This window comes from Meleagris gallopavo, chromosome Z (genome assembly GCF_905368555.1).
Source record: "Meleagris gallopavo chromosome Z, MGAL_WU_HG_1.1, whole genome shotgun sequence".
Lineage (NCBI taxonomy): Eukaryota > Metazoa > Chordata > Aves > Galliformes > Phasianidae > Meleagris > Meleagris gallopavo.
Window position 1 is genome coordinate 21354221 of NC_139435.1, and position 14187 is coordinate 21368407.

General features: G+C 36.7%; 1 protein-coding gene across 3 annotated transcripts in view; it reads left to right on the plus strand.

Annotated features, from left to right (window-relative positions):
- The window catches only part of MAST4 (microtubule associated serine/threonine kinase family member 4), a 287688-nt gene that overhangs the window by 82224 nt on the left and 191277 nt on the right, over nucleotides 1-14187 (plus strand). The window lies entirely within an intron of this gene.

Sequence of the window (14187 nt, forward strand, 5' to 3'; positions counted from 1 at the left end):
GCGAGGTTATGCTTTACCTAGGTATGAGGACAAGTATTTGCTGCTTTTCAGCAGGCTTTTTACCTCTTCAGTTTTTCTAAAAGAGGCAGACAGAAAAACAACACTCAAGTTATTGCTGACTTACACAAAACAACGTTAAGTCTGAATTTGCAAGCATCTGTACTTTGGTGTATTTGATTTTTGTTGTCACTTTATGAGTGTGAATTTGTAAGAATGGTCTTATGGAAGCTGAAGGATAGTAACTATATAGAGGACTTTTTTATACGGTGTGGTGCTAAAAGGAAACAAAATAAGAAATGTTCAATATCTGTGAAAGGCAGTTTTACTTCTTCTGAAAGGGCCTTGCCTCCTACTTTCTTTTAAATAGTATGATACTGAAAATATGTGTCTCTGTTAAATATGCCATTAACTTCAGTTAAATTGACATAATGTTGACAGTTATTATGAGAACTGTTTCAAAACTAATTATGCTAATTAGAATGTAACTACCAGTAATTGCGTGTATTTAAACAGCACACCAATACCCTTTTGTGTGTCTTATTCCCCAGATGCAAGGCAGCCATTTGTTGCTTGAGAAGCTGCAAAATTATAGCTTAGGTAAATAAATGATTGAAAACAAATAAAATACATTCTTGAAAAACACTAATTGGTTAGATAAGTGAATAACAGTAACAATTGTGCTTGAGCAAATGACATAATTTAAAAAAGGATCTTTATTTCATTGAAGAATTGTAGTGAATTCTTCAAATCATTAATTGCATGGGTATTTAGTTTTATCTATTGAATTTGAAGAAGAGCTGATTTTGTTTTAAAATAAAATTATTAGAGAGCAACAAAAACCTGTTGCTCTCTGAAATTTAGGTTATTTTTGTTTAATTTTATTTTAATTTTAGCTCTTTCTGCCCAGGAATTCAGGTCTTCAGTGCTTGGTTATGTCTATGAGCAGCTATTTAATATTCTACAAGTTAATAATCAAGTCCAAGGACTGCACTTGTAAGAAACTCAAAAAAGATATAATGGAAGTCTCTTAAGTAGCTAATCTTAGGTCTGTCTCTTATCTGAAATCTCCCCACATAGTTAAGTAAGTACATTTCAGAAGTACTAAATCTGAATTGAGGAAGTTGTTTGAATGCTATGCTGTTGTATAGATCTGAATACCATGTTCTTGTTTGGCTTAAAAAACAACTTGACATAGAGTGCAATCACAGAATCTTTTTAGAATGGAAAGTATTTATTCCTGTGAAATGCTAAAACTGCCAAGTTATTATAGCCAGATTTCTCTACTTCAGTTGCCTCTAGCATTTAAGACTAGAGTGTTGTTCTCCCTTGTGTATTTCATTTCAGCTACAACTTGCCTATGAATATGTATATTTCTTTATCAGTATTTGCCTTCTAACAAATTCTTAATTGCAGTTCTTATTCAGTAGTTAGTCCTAGTTTGGTGGCAAAGGAGGAAACTCAACGTCTATCTTTGTAAACACTTCTGTATATTGAGTATTTGTACATTGATAAAGGCTGGAGTGGATGTGATCCAGAGCCATAAGACTGCTGACAAACGAATGCATGAATTTGTTGATAGGGTGCACTGTTTCACAGATGTCTCTTACTTGTCTATATTGTTTAGTATTTGAAATATTCACTGCTCATTTCAGTGAAAAACGTATTTGTAGAGTCAACTGCTTGACAGAACTCTAAAATGCTTGATTCCTTTCCTAGATTCTCTCACTAGAAGTCTGGGCACAATTCATTCTGATGCTTTTCTTGCTCACTGTCAAAAACAGAGGTAGTGACCACCAGTGTTAACTACCTCCTATAAACAGTTTTAGATCTCTTGGAACTAAGAAGACCTCTAAAGCTACACAATACCATTGTGTAGGACTAGTGAGTAAATGATAACCTCTTATACAAGCCTGATCTAGTTTAAAATGTCTTCTAAGCAATAGAAAACGTAACTTACAAACATGCCCTCTTTGTGTGGAAGTGGGTCTTCCCCGTTAGCTTCTAAACTTCCAGTTAATAGAATGTATTTGAACTTAGGCTGGAGCTGAAATATGTTACTCCAAGTAGTTTGGACACTTTATTAAAGGTGAAGGTAGATTTAGTCCTTTTCTGTATCATATTAGAATGATGAAGTCCAGTAGAGATGAAATGTGTATAGGAACAAGCAGTACATCCCTATTTTGCCCGTGAATACTATTCTGCAGGCATAATGACCTTTCTCCCTCATGGGAGACTTTCTCCAAACTGTGAGAAGGCTCACCGGGACTACTTTTTCCTTACAGATAATGAAAAACATAGGTCTGTTAAAATGATCTTCTGTAGCATACAGTGTCAGCTGAGCATGCTTTATGCTTTTGGATTTTTGTTTGGTTTGTGGGACCCCCACAGTGGAAATCATTAAGCTAAAACATAGTGCTTTGCCCCTAGAAGTGGATCTTGTTACTGTGTCTTAGCATAATGCTCTCAATAAAGGCTTATACTTCTTGTTTGTTCTGACAGTTGAGTTATAATTATCCTTTAGAAAAGAAACAAAAAATCCCTCCTCTCCCTTCCCCTCTTCCCCCCCCCCAAAAAAAAAAAAAAAAAACAACAACCAAAACAGTGGAAAGTACAGCAAAAGTCACGTCATTAATTTGTATGCTGGTAAAATTATCCACTTGAGAAATGAGAGTATGGATGGTCTGCCAATAAACTATATGGCCAGAAGAAATTGATGTATAATCAATTATACTACTTGATATTTGGATGCCTTTTTGGAAATAAAGTGTTTTTCAGCTTGTTTTTAGAGGATAACTGGAAATATAATGGTGGTACTTTTTGTAGCCCTTAAGGGGTTTTACTGGAGTGGAGGAGATGGTAAGGGTTTTAAAGGAGAGAGAGATAATAAACAGGATAAAAAGAGTATGGGGAGTGGAGACTGGAAAAGTAACTGGAACTGGGATGGTATAAATAAATATAGTTATATTGCTGTCTCCAGTCCCCATCACCAAAATTAGCAGAAAACTGTCTGGTGTAACTGTTTGTCTAGTAAGTTCTGATAGTTAAAACATGATTCATGAATACATTCTCCTTTGCTTGAGAAGTATATGCTGGTATACAGATTTGCTGTTGATGTTCTGATTTCTGTTCTCCAAGCGCTTGATGAAATTTAAAACTAATTACAGCTATGGATTTAAAATGAATGATGTAAAGTAGGCACCGGGAAATAAAAACTTAAGAAAATCTTGGTGTGTTGAGTAGTGGTTACACTTCCATTGGCACTCAGGATCTCAAAGTTAACTGAAAGATATTGATAAGCTCAGATGTGGGTGCTCCCTGTGATGACTGTGGGAGCAGCAGTAGGTTAGCTAGAGTTCTTATGGTGAACTCACAACCTCTCTTCTACTGTTCTTAGTAATCATAGAAATTTGGTACCTATGTGTTGTTAGGATGAGAGAACAATTAAATTCCTGTAGAGGATAAGGTACTGCTCTATGGATCTCAGTTTTATTTGAGGCATATATTGTCAAGAAACATAAACTAGAGAATTGTAGAATTTTCTTCTTGATGCTATTCTAGAGTTATTACTGGAGGAAACTGGGTTTCTGCTGTGGCATTTGCAGTTGACAGAAATGGAAATACTGGAACTCTTTCTGAGCTTCCTCTTGAAGTTTGACCTGAACTTGGTTTGCAATTTGGTGAGGTGTATATCATTGCGCTCAGTTTTTTGCTGTGGAGCAGTATCCTCGGATTGAGGGATAATTAAGTGTGGCAAACTTTTTAGCTGATTTAGTAACATTTGTGTTTTCTTCTCAGTCAATCAACATGTTTTCATGCCTGTAGTACTTGCACAGTGATTGTAATGTAGCAGCGGATGTAAGCAGACAGCGTGGGAACAGTAACTCATCTCTCAGACTGAAGTACTCCCGTGGTTCTGATGATGGCAATAACTCTCAAAACAAAGAGGCTCATACAGAGTCACAGCTGACTTGCAGACAGTGGGGTGGGAAGGAAAATAACAGCTTATCCACTCTGGTAGGAATGGAAGTTCCTCCTCTGATTTTGCATACAAACAGAAGTGTATAGCTAGGATTTTTCTGCAGGCATTTTTCAGCTTGAGAACATACTGCAGAGCCTTCTGCTGTGTTTAGTATGACTCCAACCTCTTGTGTCCCAAGTTTCTAGGCTTAACAAGGAGATAGAATTTTACTAAGTTGTAAGTGGGCTGATTGCTACAGTTTGGGCTTTTTGCATCTGGCTGGATATTTGTATTTCTGGTTTCAGTTGGACTTCTTAAAATGTTCATGAAATCAGACATCTTGCTGTAAATTGACTTTGTCCCATGAAAATGGATAAGAATGTGGAATTGGATCTTTTTCATAATGCATTACCTGTTGATGTTTGTGCAAGACCTCCCGCAGTCTGATGCAGTAGCCACTGAAATTGTTCTACAGCTGCTCTGGCGGGACAACCACTGTGTTTGTTCCACTCTTTGTACAGTCACAGTGGGCTATGATTTTAGAGACAACTGTTTTCATCTCAGTAATGCTAGGAAATGCTTGTTTTTTTTTGTTTCTTTTTTTTTTCCCTCTGAGCACAGTACACCCTGGTACACCATGGTAATTTGTGTGCCTGTATTCAGATGCACCACGGTTTTTTAGTGTAGCAATGGTAACATCATTGCATCTATTAAGGTTTTTCTTCTATTGTGTTGCGGAAATCAAGAAACCTAGCAAAGTACAAAGTTGACTTAGTGTCATTTGAGTAAACAATGTAATAAGCAAGAGGAGATAGGTTAACTGCTACTCTCATGAATGCATTTAACCTCTTGATCACTGCTGAATATCTGCAATTATACGGTGCAGTGGAAGATAGGATTTGGTCGGTTAAGTTCAGAAATGATGATTGACTTTGTAGTGAATAGAAAAACTTCACAACAACATATAGCTAAGAGTGTAAGGAAAAGACTGATCATGATTTCCTCATTTTATGTTAGGTTATCTTTTAAAAAAAATGGGTGAGAGTTGGTAGTAAGAAACAAAGTTGAATTAAAAGATTATTTGCTATAAATAAGGGAGGAAAGAGAGACAGCTGAAGTTAACAGATAGCTAATTTACAACTGGAGCAGAGATAGATTTGAGTGCATTTATAATTTTTTGGCCAGTAAAAGCAGATGCAGGCAAACATCCTGAGCGTGATGATGCTTTCCTATAAGCCAACAACTGTGAATACATGTGTTTTACAAGCCGTTGATACACACTCTTCTATACATGGTACAAATTAAAACTAGTAATTTAGTAGATCTAGTGATAAGGTAAAACTATAGAGCATTGCTTTTGGCTGAAAACTTCCTTGGCTTGCTGTTTTGTAATGGATCTTGGGCTTTTGGGAGTCAGACTTTTGCAAAGTGCTTACCTTTTGAATTAAATTGAATGTTAAAACATTTAACTACTATTCTCTATTGAAGGAGGTTGCTTTTGTGAAGAAGAATGACCATGCAGTGAGTGGGAAGTGTTGAATCTTAGAGGGTAAGGAAAGGCAGAATTCATTAAGAAGAACTAAACATCAGCACATTACTACCATTATCTCTTTGATGAAATATTGAATTATTGGAAGAACTAAGAAGCAAAATGAGGTGTTTTAAAGAAAAGAAATAAAAAGGCTAGGTGCATCATTGTTCAGAGTGATTCAAAAATGAATAATAACATAAATCCTTCCCAAGTTTATTAATTGTGTTTGAAATGCGGGTCTATTCTTATGTCTTCACATACAAACTTCCAAATATCTAGGAGGGATTATTCAGAGTGTAATTGCTATTGTTATTGTCTTGCCATGTGAATTTCTTTTAAGTCTTTGCTTCTTTTGTAGGGTTCTGAGTCTAAAATGATCTGCTGAGCTGACTGTTAGAAAATGCCAGTATTGTAAAATCAACTCAGAGGCTTCTTCTTTTATATTTTGTCTTTGAAAATTGAAATATAGCTAAATAGGCAGAGCTGCAGACTCTGTGACCTAAAATGATGCAACTCCTGTGCGTTTGCTGTTCAACGTTTCATGGGGGAATGAGACAAGTAGTTTTTTAATTTTTTTAAAGGAGAAGCATTTTGTATGCATGTAATTCTTTAGTTCCTATTGAAAGGAGGTCCATGAGAAAAATAAGGCTGTATTCAAATGTGTCTGTGGTTTCACAAATAAATTATGGTTTGGAAAATCAGCAGGCTTGGTGACTTGCTAGAACTTTAGATTGGCTGTTTTGGTGACTCATTGCGTTTTGCCATACTAAGGAATATAGTATTTGATGCAAAAGGTGAAGTCATTAAAGCTGAAATATCAGTTGTAACCTGTGTTTTCCTGTGTGTTCTGTCATTGAAAGGAAGGTTGATTACTTACAACAGTTGTTATTTTAGGAAACAAGTTTGCTTCTGTAACGATTGTTTTTCTTCTGAGGTTTTTATAACTACCATGTTTTCAAAATCTGCTGGATGTCTGTAGCAGAAGTGGATTGATGCAGGTAGGATTTCGTCCAGCAGGTGGCATGAAAAACCTAGTGTGTACCTGCCTATTGTGTATCCCTTTAGTATGGCTGCTGTTAGGTGTATAATTGAGATTGTTATTAAGAACAAACCTTAAAATACAATCAGGGAAGCAACATTATTTTTTAAGAAACTACTAAAATCAGCTGTTCTACTTTGTGTAACAGCTTTCTGTACCCCTGCACTGGCCTGTGGCTTTCAACTTTAAATTCATCAGCTCTAGGAGTCCTGAAGGTATCCATGTTCATAGTGCACAATGGCTCAGGAGGACAGTAATATCTCTCTTAGTGCACTGCTAGACTGAGTAGCTAGAGTGCTCTCACAGGTGCACAGCAAGCCAGCTTGGCATGATTGAATGTGTTTCTGTGCTATGTAACAGATATGGTCTGGGATGGTGAAGGGGAAGGCAAACTGAATGGCACTGCTGATCCATGCAGGTTGTATTGGCTGAAAAGCTTTACTTCTGAAATCCAAAAGTTGTATTGCTGTGGATGAGTGGTACTAGAAGTGGGTAGAGTAAAATATAAACTGATTTTGATTTTGTTGTCAGGCAGCAGTACCTTCTCAGAGCTTCAGCTGGAGACTCATAGGAAGTGGTAGCTTGAAAAAATCTGAGGGGTGCAGTGTCTGTCTTTGTTCCTGAGGGATACTGGGTATCCTGTCAAACTCTGAAAAGGTTCCTTTCTTGTGAAGCATTTGTTCCATCATTTTCAAGTCCATTGAAGGGACTCAAGGCAGATGTATGGAAATGTAAATGGCATGAATGACTGTGAGGAAAGGAGAGCTGGAGATGAATCATCTCTACATTTACTGTGGTGCTGCACTTGCAAAGAATTTTTGTTGCTTAAAATAGAAAATACAAACTCTTTCCAGTAAATCTAGTTCTAAAATGATTTCTTAGCTTTTAATGATATTTTGAGTTTATTATTAACAGTCTGCATACTGAAAAGGATGTCCTGTTGAATTACACAGTAGATTATTGGAATGCTTCTCAACTTTCTAGCTGACATATTTGATGCTGGAGAAAAATTCTGATTTAGTAGTGAAAGGTCACATTGTGTTTAATGACTTCTAGAGGAGTAAATCTTGTGATCTAAGAGAATGTGAGAAAATTGAACTAATTTAGGTAGCTAAAACTTCTTGAATATATTGAATACATTACTGTGTATTATGTATTTTCTGTACTAAAATTGAGCATATAATGATGAGAGGTGAGTGGCGTATGATTAATGTATGAAGAGATGTTTAGTCTTTGTTCTTATGGAAACTGTCACTGTCTGACATGAAGAATACCAGAATTAGAGCAACATGGAGCAAACATGAGACTTTTTTGAATTTGCACTTCATTCTGGTATGATATGCACAGATTTGTAGCAGTAAAGCTATGTGAACGAAATACTGTAAGTATGACACTTTTAATATTAAAATACATATTGTTTAGAATGTATAGAACTCTGTATGAATTATTATACTTTACTAGTAGTAAATTACATCATTATGAGTATTAGTTGATTCTATTAGAATTAATTAGCTTATCTGGAATGCAGTGCATTTCAATAATATTCTGATAATTCATTAATTAATAATTAATACCTTAATTTTAAACAAAGGCACCTTAAGTTCCTAACTGTAAAATGGGAGAATTGCTTTCCCTGTTCTCTTCAAGTTCATGTGATACAATTTCACAGCTTTTATGGTAAATGAGATCTTGGAAAATAAATCATGAAAACCAAGTGTTGGATTTTTATTACCATGCTGAGATCATCTGGGATAAAGCTGGCCTATGTTTTCTTGCTGATTGAATATCTTAGTTGAAATACTCATTCCTGTTAACAGCTTCCTATGGCTGTGCAAGGGGAAGTCCTTGCTGTGCATAGTGCTGAGCTGCGTGGTGGTCATTGGGTCTGTTCTCACTGCCTTGATTGGGTTGTGCTCCTTAAAGTGCATTGTGATTGCCCTTATCTCAGTGACAGCTTAAGTGTGATCAGTCTTGCCTGCCAGTTTTGACGGGGCATCTCACTTCCAGTGCAGCGATTGATTTCAGTAACACTTCACAGAGCAACAGGGCTTTTGGAAGTTGAAGGAACAAGAGGCAGACAGATAGATAGTGTGTTGTCATAGACTTTTTTCCTCAGGAAACAATGAAACATTACTGGAAGTCTGCAGCATTACATTGAAGAAAACTCTTTGGGAATGTGGCAGGAGATAGTGATGCTGTAAGTTTCTGATTTCTGTAAGGTGGCTGGGTGTTTTCAAGTTCTTAAAAAGTTATCTTTTTGATTCACCTGTACAGCAGTTTTCACCCCACTGCAAGTGCACGTCTTCCAGCTCCCAGTATCATACCTAGCTTTGGCTTTCATGCTTTCTGTTTGCTAGATTAAATGTTAAGCCTGAGCTCTTTGCCAGCATTCTAATGCTACCTTTTAGTAAGATGACTAATGTGTATTTTCTTAATAAATGATGAGAAAAACCAAAACCTCTCATATTTCAGAGGAAAAAAACCTCAGAACATTTCTTCTCTGACTTCTGAGTGAGTGTATGCTGCTCCCTTGGAGAGCTTTGTGGTGTTCTTTTTTCAGTATAATTTTTTTGAATTTTTGGGTGATGTAGACAAATGTAGTTCTTCTGTACAGGGTGTCCTTTCCATCTCTGAAATACATTGTAAAACATAGTAGGTGAATTCCTGTAGGAACTGAAAGCTATTTTCAGAATATTACGAAACAGAAATGTGATTTCTGTATTGGTTTTTTTTTTGTTTGTTTGTTTGTTTTTTTGTTTTTACTGATATGCAAAGTAGGAGAATTACTATGGTGTGGGATTTAAAGTGAATCCCACTTTAATTCTGTTATGACCATTCAGAAAGATAACCTTGGGGGGTCTTTGTGGAAGTGTAATGTCATCTTCCACTGACAGTTTGTGCTTTAATCTACCTTTAAAAGTGATTTCAAAATGCTTCAAAATATAGTTTTTATTTGTTAGAAAACTTTTGAGACCTACAGTGTGTCTTCAGAAGAAATAATCAAAGTAGAATCCACCGCAGGGAGACAGTCAGAGATGTTGCTGGAATTTGATTCACAGTTCATTGGTAGTGGATAGGAAGCTATGCTGCCACAGGTGCTGGAAGGCTTTGGAGAGTCAGCTCTGAAAGATTCCTGGAAAGCTTCATGCTCTCCTGAGTTCACAGGTATCAGTGGTTATTTACCGTTTATAAGGAAGATGAGCAGCTACTGGTTTACTGAAGCTTGAATATCAGTAATCTCTTATATCTTTAAGCGAACCTTTGTTTCTGATTAGACCAGAATGCTATTTTTAGTGTTCTATCGTTGTTATGCTCTGTAAAAACTGTACTGAGAATCTGCTGCAAAACTGCTGTGACTGTGTTTCACTCTGAGATCAGACTGAAAGCCTTTGGCTTGAGGGACAAGCTCACTGAACTCAAAAGCTGTAGGTAGATTTTAGCTTGATGCAGCCTTGGGATTCCAGTTTTGAAATAAAGTCTTTTTTGCTATATGCCAATACCATTCGTACAATCAATCACTGTTTCAGTTTTCATTTTGTTTAATTCCACTGATAGCTTTATAGAATTTTTCTTTGCAACTCTTTTTTTTTTTTTTTTTTTTTTTTTTTTTAAACTCATTCATTGTTCAGACTAAGCTTGTTGCACTGTGAGGTGTGGAAATGTATGTATGTAAAGTAAATGTTTAAGAAGCATTTGTGAGTTACAGAAATCTTAGCTGTGCCTGGTAGGATGGTAATTCTTAGTGCCCAGTAAAGCTGCCTGGCTGATATGCAAAAATAAACCAACAGAAAGGTGTGTGTTTTCCTGTTTTGGTCATGTGGAAAAATAGTTGCTGCCTAGGAGCCGGTGGGATACCAGTTGCAAGGAATCTTTATTTCCTTCCTCTAATTTGGTTTCCTTTTCAATGCACTGGGTTTGTTGGTTTATTTCTGGAGGGAGCAAAGATCTTTAAGGGGATTCTAGAGATTGATAGTAAACCACATTTTTCTCCTACCTCTTTTCAGTGCTATATCTCAATAATATACATGTATCTATATTTTAAAAATTATGTCCTACATCATCTCTTTGTGTTAGTTGTGTATTAACCTTATCCAGTGTCATGCACTGCTGCAATTTTTTTTGGCAGAAGACCTATAAAAATTAGAAGCTGGTTCTTAAAACCTGACCTTTCACGATTAGAATGATAAAATAATATTTGTGTGTTGATTTGCAATGATGTGAGGAAGACTATTCATGGAAAACATGGATGAAGATCTTCAGCTCTGCTATGATTAGGTCTGATGTGATGAATGGGTTTTTGTGTGTGTACACATATTGCAGACAAATACATGTGGCTGACAAGTTGACTCTAGCTGCTTTTGTTTACCCTTGCACATGCAGAAGCAGTACTGGTATGTGCTGGTTTCAAAAGCATAACTACAACCTCCAGTAGAACACACTCTGGAGTGGCTTATTTCTCTGTTCTCAGTGACCTTAGAGAAAGGTTGCATAGGAATTAGTGCAGATTTTTCCACTCCTGTACTTGTAAAACCAGGTATCTGCAGTGAAAGCATGTGCACTTACCTGCACTTTTGAAAATATGGCACAATATTTTAATTTTGCTATTAATAGTTATGTGAATAGCTTATCTAATAAATTAGAACACAATCAGAAGCTTTAACCAGTGCCAGGGAAACACATTGTTGTGGGTTGCAAGTTCCCTCTCTTGTGGGTTGCAAGTTTTCAAAAGTCAAAGCAATTATTGGATTGGTTGTTATGTGTTCTGATCTTTAGATTTTTCACATTTGGGAAGAAAATAACTATTTAAAAAATTCAATGGCGGTAATTTGATGTCATAGAGAACTTAAGGTATAAAAAAACAGCCCTAGCAGAGACCAATTCAGAGGGCAGAGCACAAGTGAGTTGTTCCATGATGCATAATAAGCGCACTTTATCAGATGCTGCCCCCATGTGTAGTATGAAAGTGGCAGCCCCACACTGGATATGCGTATTCATTAAATTCATTGAATCTCCACTGTGAACCTTGAATTAATATACCTATTTTCACATGCCCCATTTTTATTTTTAAACTAAATCATTTCATGGTAATATCCGTATTTGCTCAGAAAATAATATTGACTGACAGGCCTAAGTGAAATAAGGTGATGAATTCAAAAAACAACAACTGAATGAGGAAATAAGCCAGTTCTGTGCCAATTGTACTAAAAATTGTTACGTTTCTTTTCAGCTTTAAATAAATGTGAACTTATTGGTTTGTACCTAAGCTAACTGAAATATTCTTTGTAATTATCAGGAGAAATGCTGCATTTATAGGGAAGAAAGCTTTTTGAAACTATTGTCTTGAGGTAATTTTGCCTCCTTGGACAGGGAAGAAGAGTTTCCTTCTTCAAATACTGTATACGTGTACAGTTTTGTCATGCACGTACCACAAAAGTGTGCCTTTCTGCAGCAATTGACCTGAAGGACTCTGTAAATAGTATTGCTAAAATGTTTCTAAGAACATATTTCATGATTTTCCTTCTAAACCACAACTTTTTAATACTTGACGCTTACTATCACTTTTTCATCGTCCATTCATTTTACTGAAATAATTAGCTGGAAAGTGATAAGAGATTCCAGGCAGAAATAGCAAGCCTAATGCTATTACAAACACATAGGTATACTTTTGGCAGTGTATGAGATAGTTCAGAAGATAGTATATGAGAATATTCAGTTAACGCTCGCCTTATGAGATGAAGTGTAAGCTTAGGAAAATGTCACTTCTGGAATTGATAGCAAAGCCACTTTGAATGAAAGGCAGTTTTCATATATTTCCAGTTGGGATTAGTTTCATCTTCCACTGGTAGGCAGTCTTCTCTTTGTTTTATTTTCCTTCCTCCTTGTGTTGCCTAGGTCGATTAAAAAATGATCCCTAATTTCTTGCAGAACAGTCGTACTTGTAGTCTGTAGCTGGAATGCTCTGTGGAGAAGAGTTCTTAATTTTGCTTGATTACAATTCTTTCTGTAAGTTATCTGTGTCCACAACTGGGTAATTTGTGGTGCATAAGGTTTCTATTTGGGTTGTGGACCATTTGCATCTATGGCTATCAGTGATATGTTACTTGGTGCTGTGATTTTGTTGTGCTGTTGTTGTTTGAGTAATAAATCTGTAGAATTTTTCATGCCTTACAGACCTCTCAGCTAGATAGGAGAGTGCTTTTCATTCATATATTTATATTATGTATATTTAGATTTGTTAAAATCATTGATGAAAAAAAACATTTAAAACTTCAGTATTCTTCACCTCTGAAGGAACTGATAAGTCATGTGCTGGGAGGTTTTCTTTATTCCAGTGATTGAAATAAAGCTTATATAAATACATATGCAGGATTGCATGCATAAATGCAAACAGCCTTGCCCCCAAATCTGGTTGTGAGCCACAAGGAACAGGCAGTACCCTTTTGCCTCTCATTCTTGAAATGTGACAGTCTGGTCATTGCTTCAAATTCATTTGTCCTATTGTCACTGGGAACAACGCAGTATTTGAATTGTGATTCATTTGCCTGCATCATCTTTGGAAACAGAAGTACTGAAACGTTAGCGCATGTGCATCCTGAATGATGTAGAGAAAATTTTAAAGCATTAATAATGGAGAAAGAGATAATGGCTTATTTTTAAGTGGAAATGGAGAAAGGAGGAGCTGAGAGGAGATGCACTATCTCCTTAGTGTGCCTTCAGTTTTCCTTGCTTCACGAGAGGAGCTGAGGGATCCCAGGCATCCTTCAGTTCGGTTCTCCAGACCTGAAAGTTTTCCACTAGCTGCAGCATGCTGTTTAAAGACAGGTTGTGTTTCAGAATGAAGTGAATTCAGGAGAGTCGAATATCCTTTTTTACCTCATGGTCAGAATTCTCTCTCCTGGCCCCCAGTCAGTGCTTTTCATTGCTTGGTCTCCTTTTTGTGGAATCAGTCTGAGTGGCTTCTTTCTCCATGAGCTCAAGCGCAGCTCTGATCCTGGAGCTGACATTGGTGATGATAAGTTTTGAGCCACTGACCTGATGCTGTGGGTGTGTTTTGGGTTGGAGGCAGGGAGGGGGAAATGCCCCCAGGCACTGTGGCTATAACTGATAAAAAATGACTTTTTTCCCTCTGATCTCAGAGAAGTGCACCCTAATGAAAAAGCTCAAGTGTTCTCGCTACTTTTAAAAATGAAAAACAAAAATATTAATGCATTTCAATTGTAGGGAGAAAAGTAGAAGTGGACAAATACAGGAGCCTCTTCTTTGTGGTTCTTCACATAAGTTGTTACTGCTTAGTGTTATCCTTTCAGCAATCCTTCATTTTCATTCCAAATGTTTTTGCCTCTAGCAGGTTTTGCTGCTGTGAAAAGTACATGGGCTGCTTCTCAAAATGATGCCGTCTGACAGGAAATCAATACTTTTTTTTTGTACTAGATTTAAGGGCGTGATTGTCATAATCCTCATCTTAGACTGTTAATAGGTGAATGCAACCTTGATTTCTGTCTCCATTTTTATCCTTTAGTAAGAAATGTACCTTTGTCTGTGTCCCTGCTTGTTGCTCTCCAGAAGTGCTGTGGGATTGTGTTGTTCTCGCTGGGAAGAGAACACGTGTCTGCAGGTGTACCTGTGCGTTTCAGGTAAAAGATGGATGTTCCTCGAGTT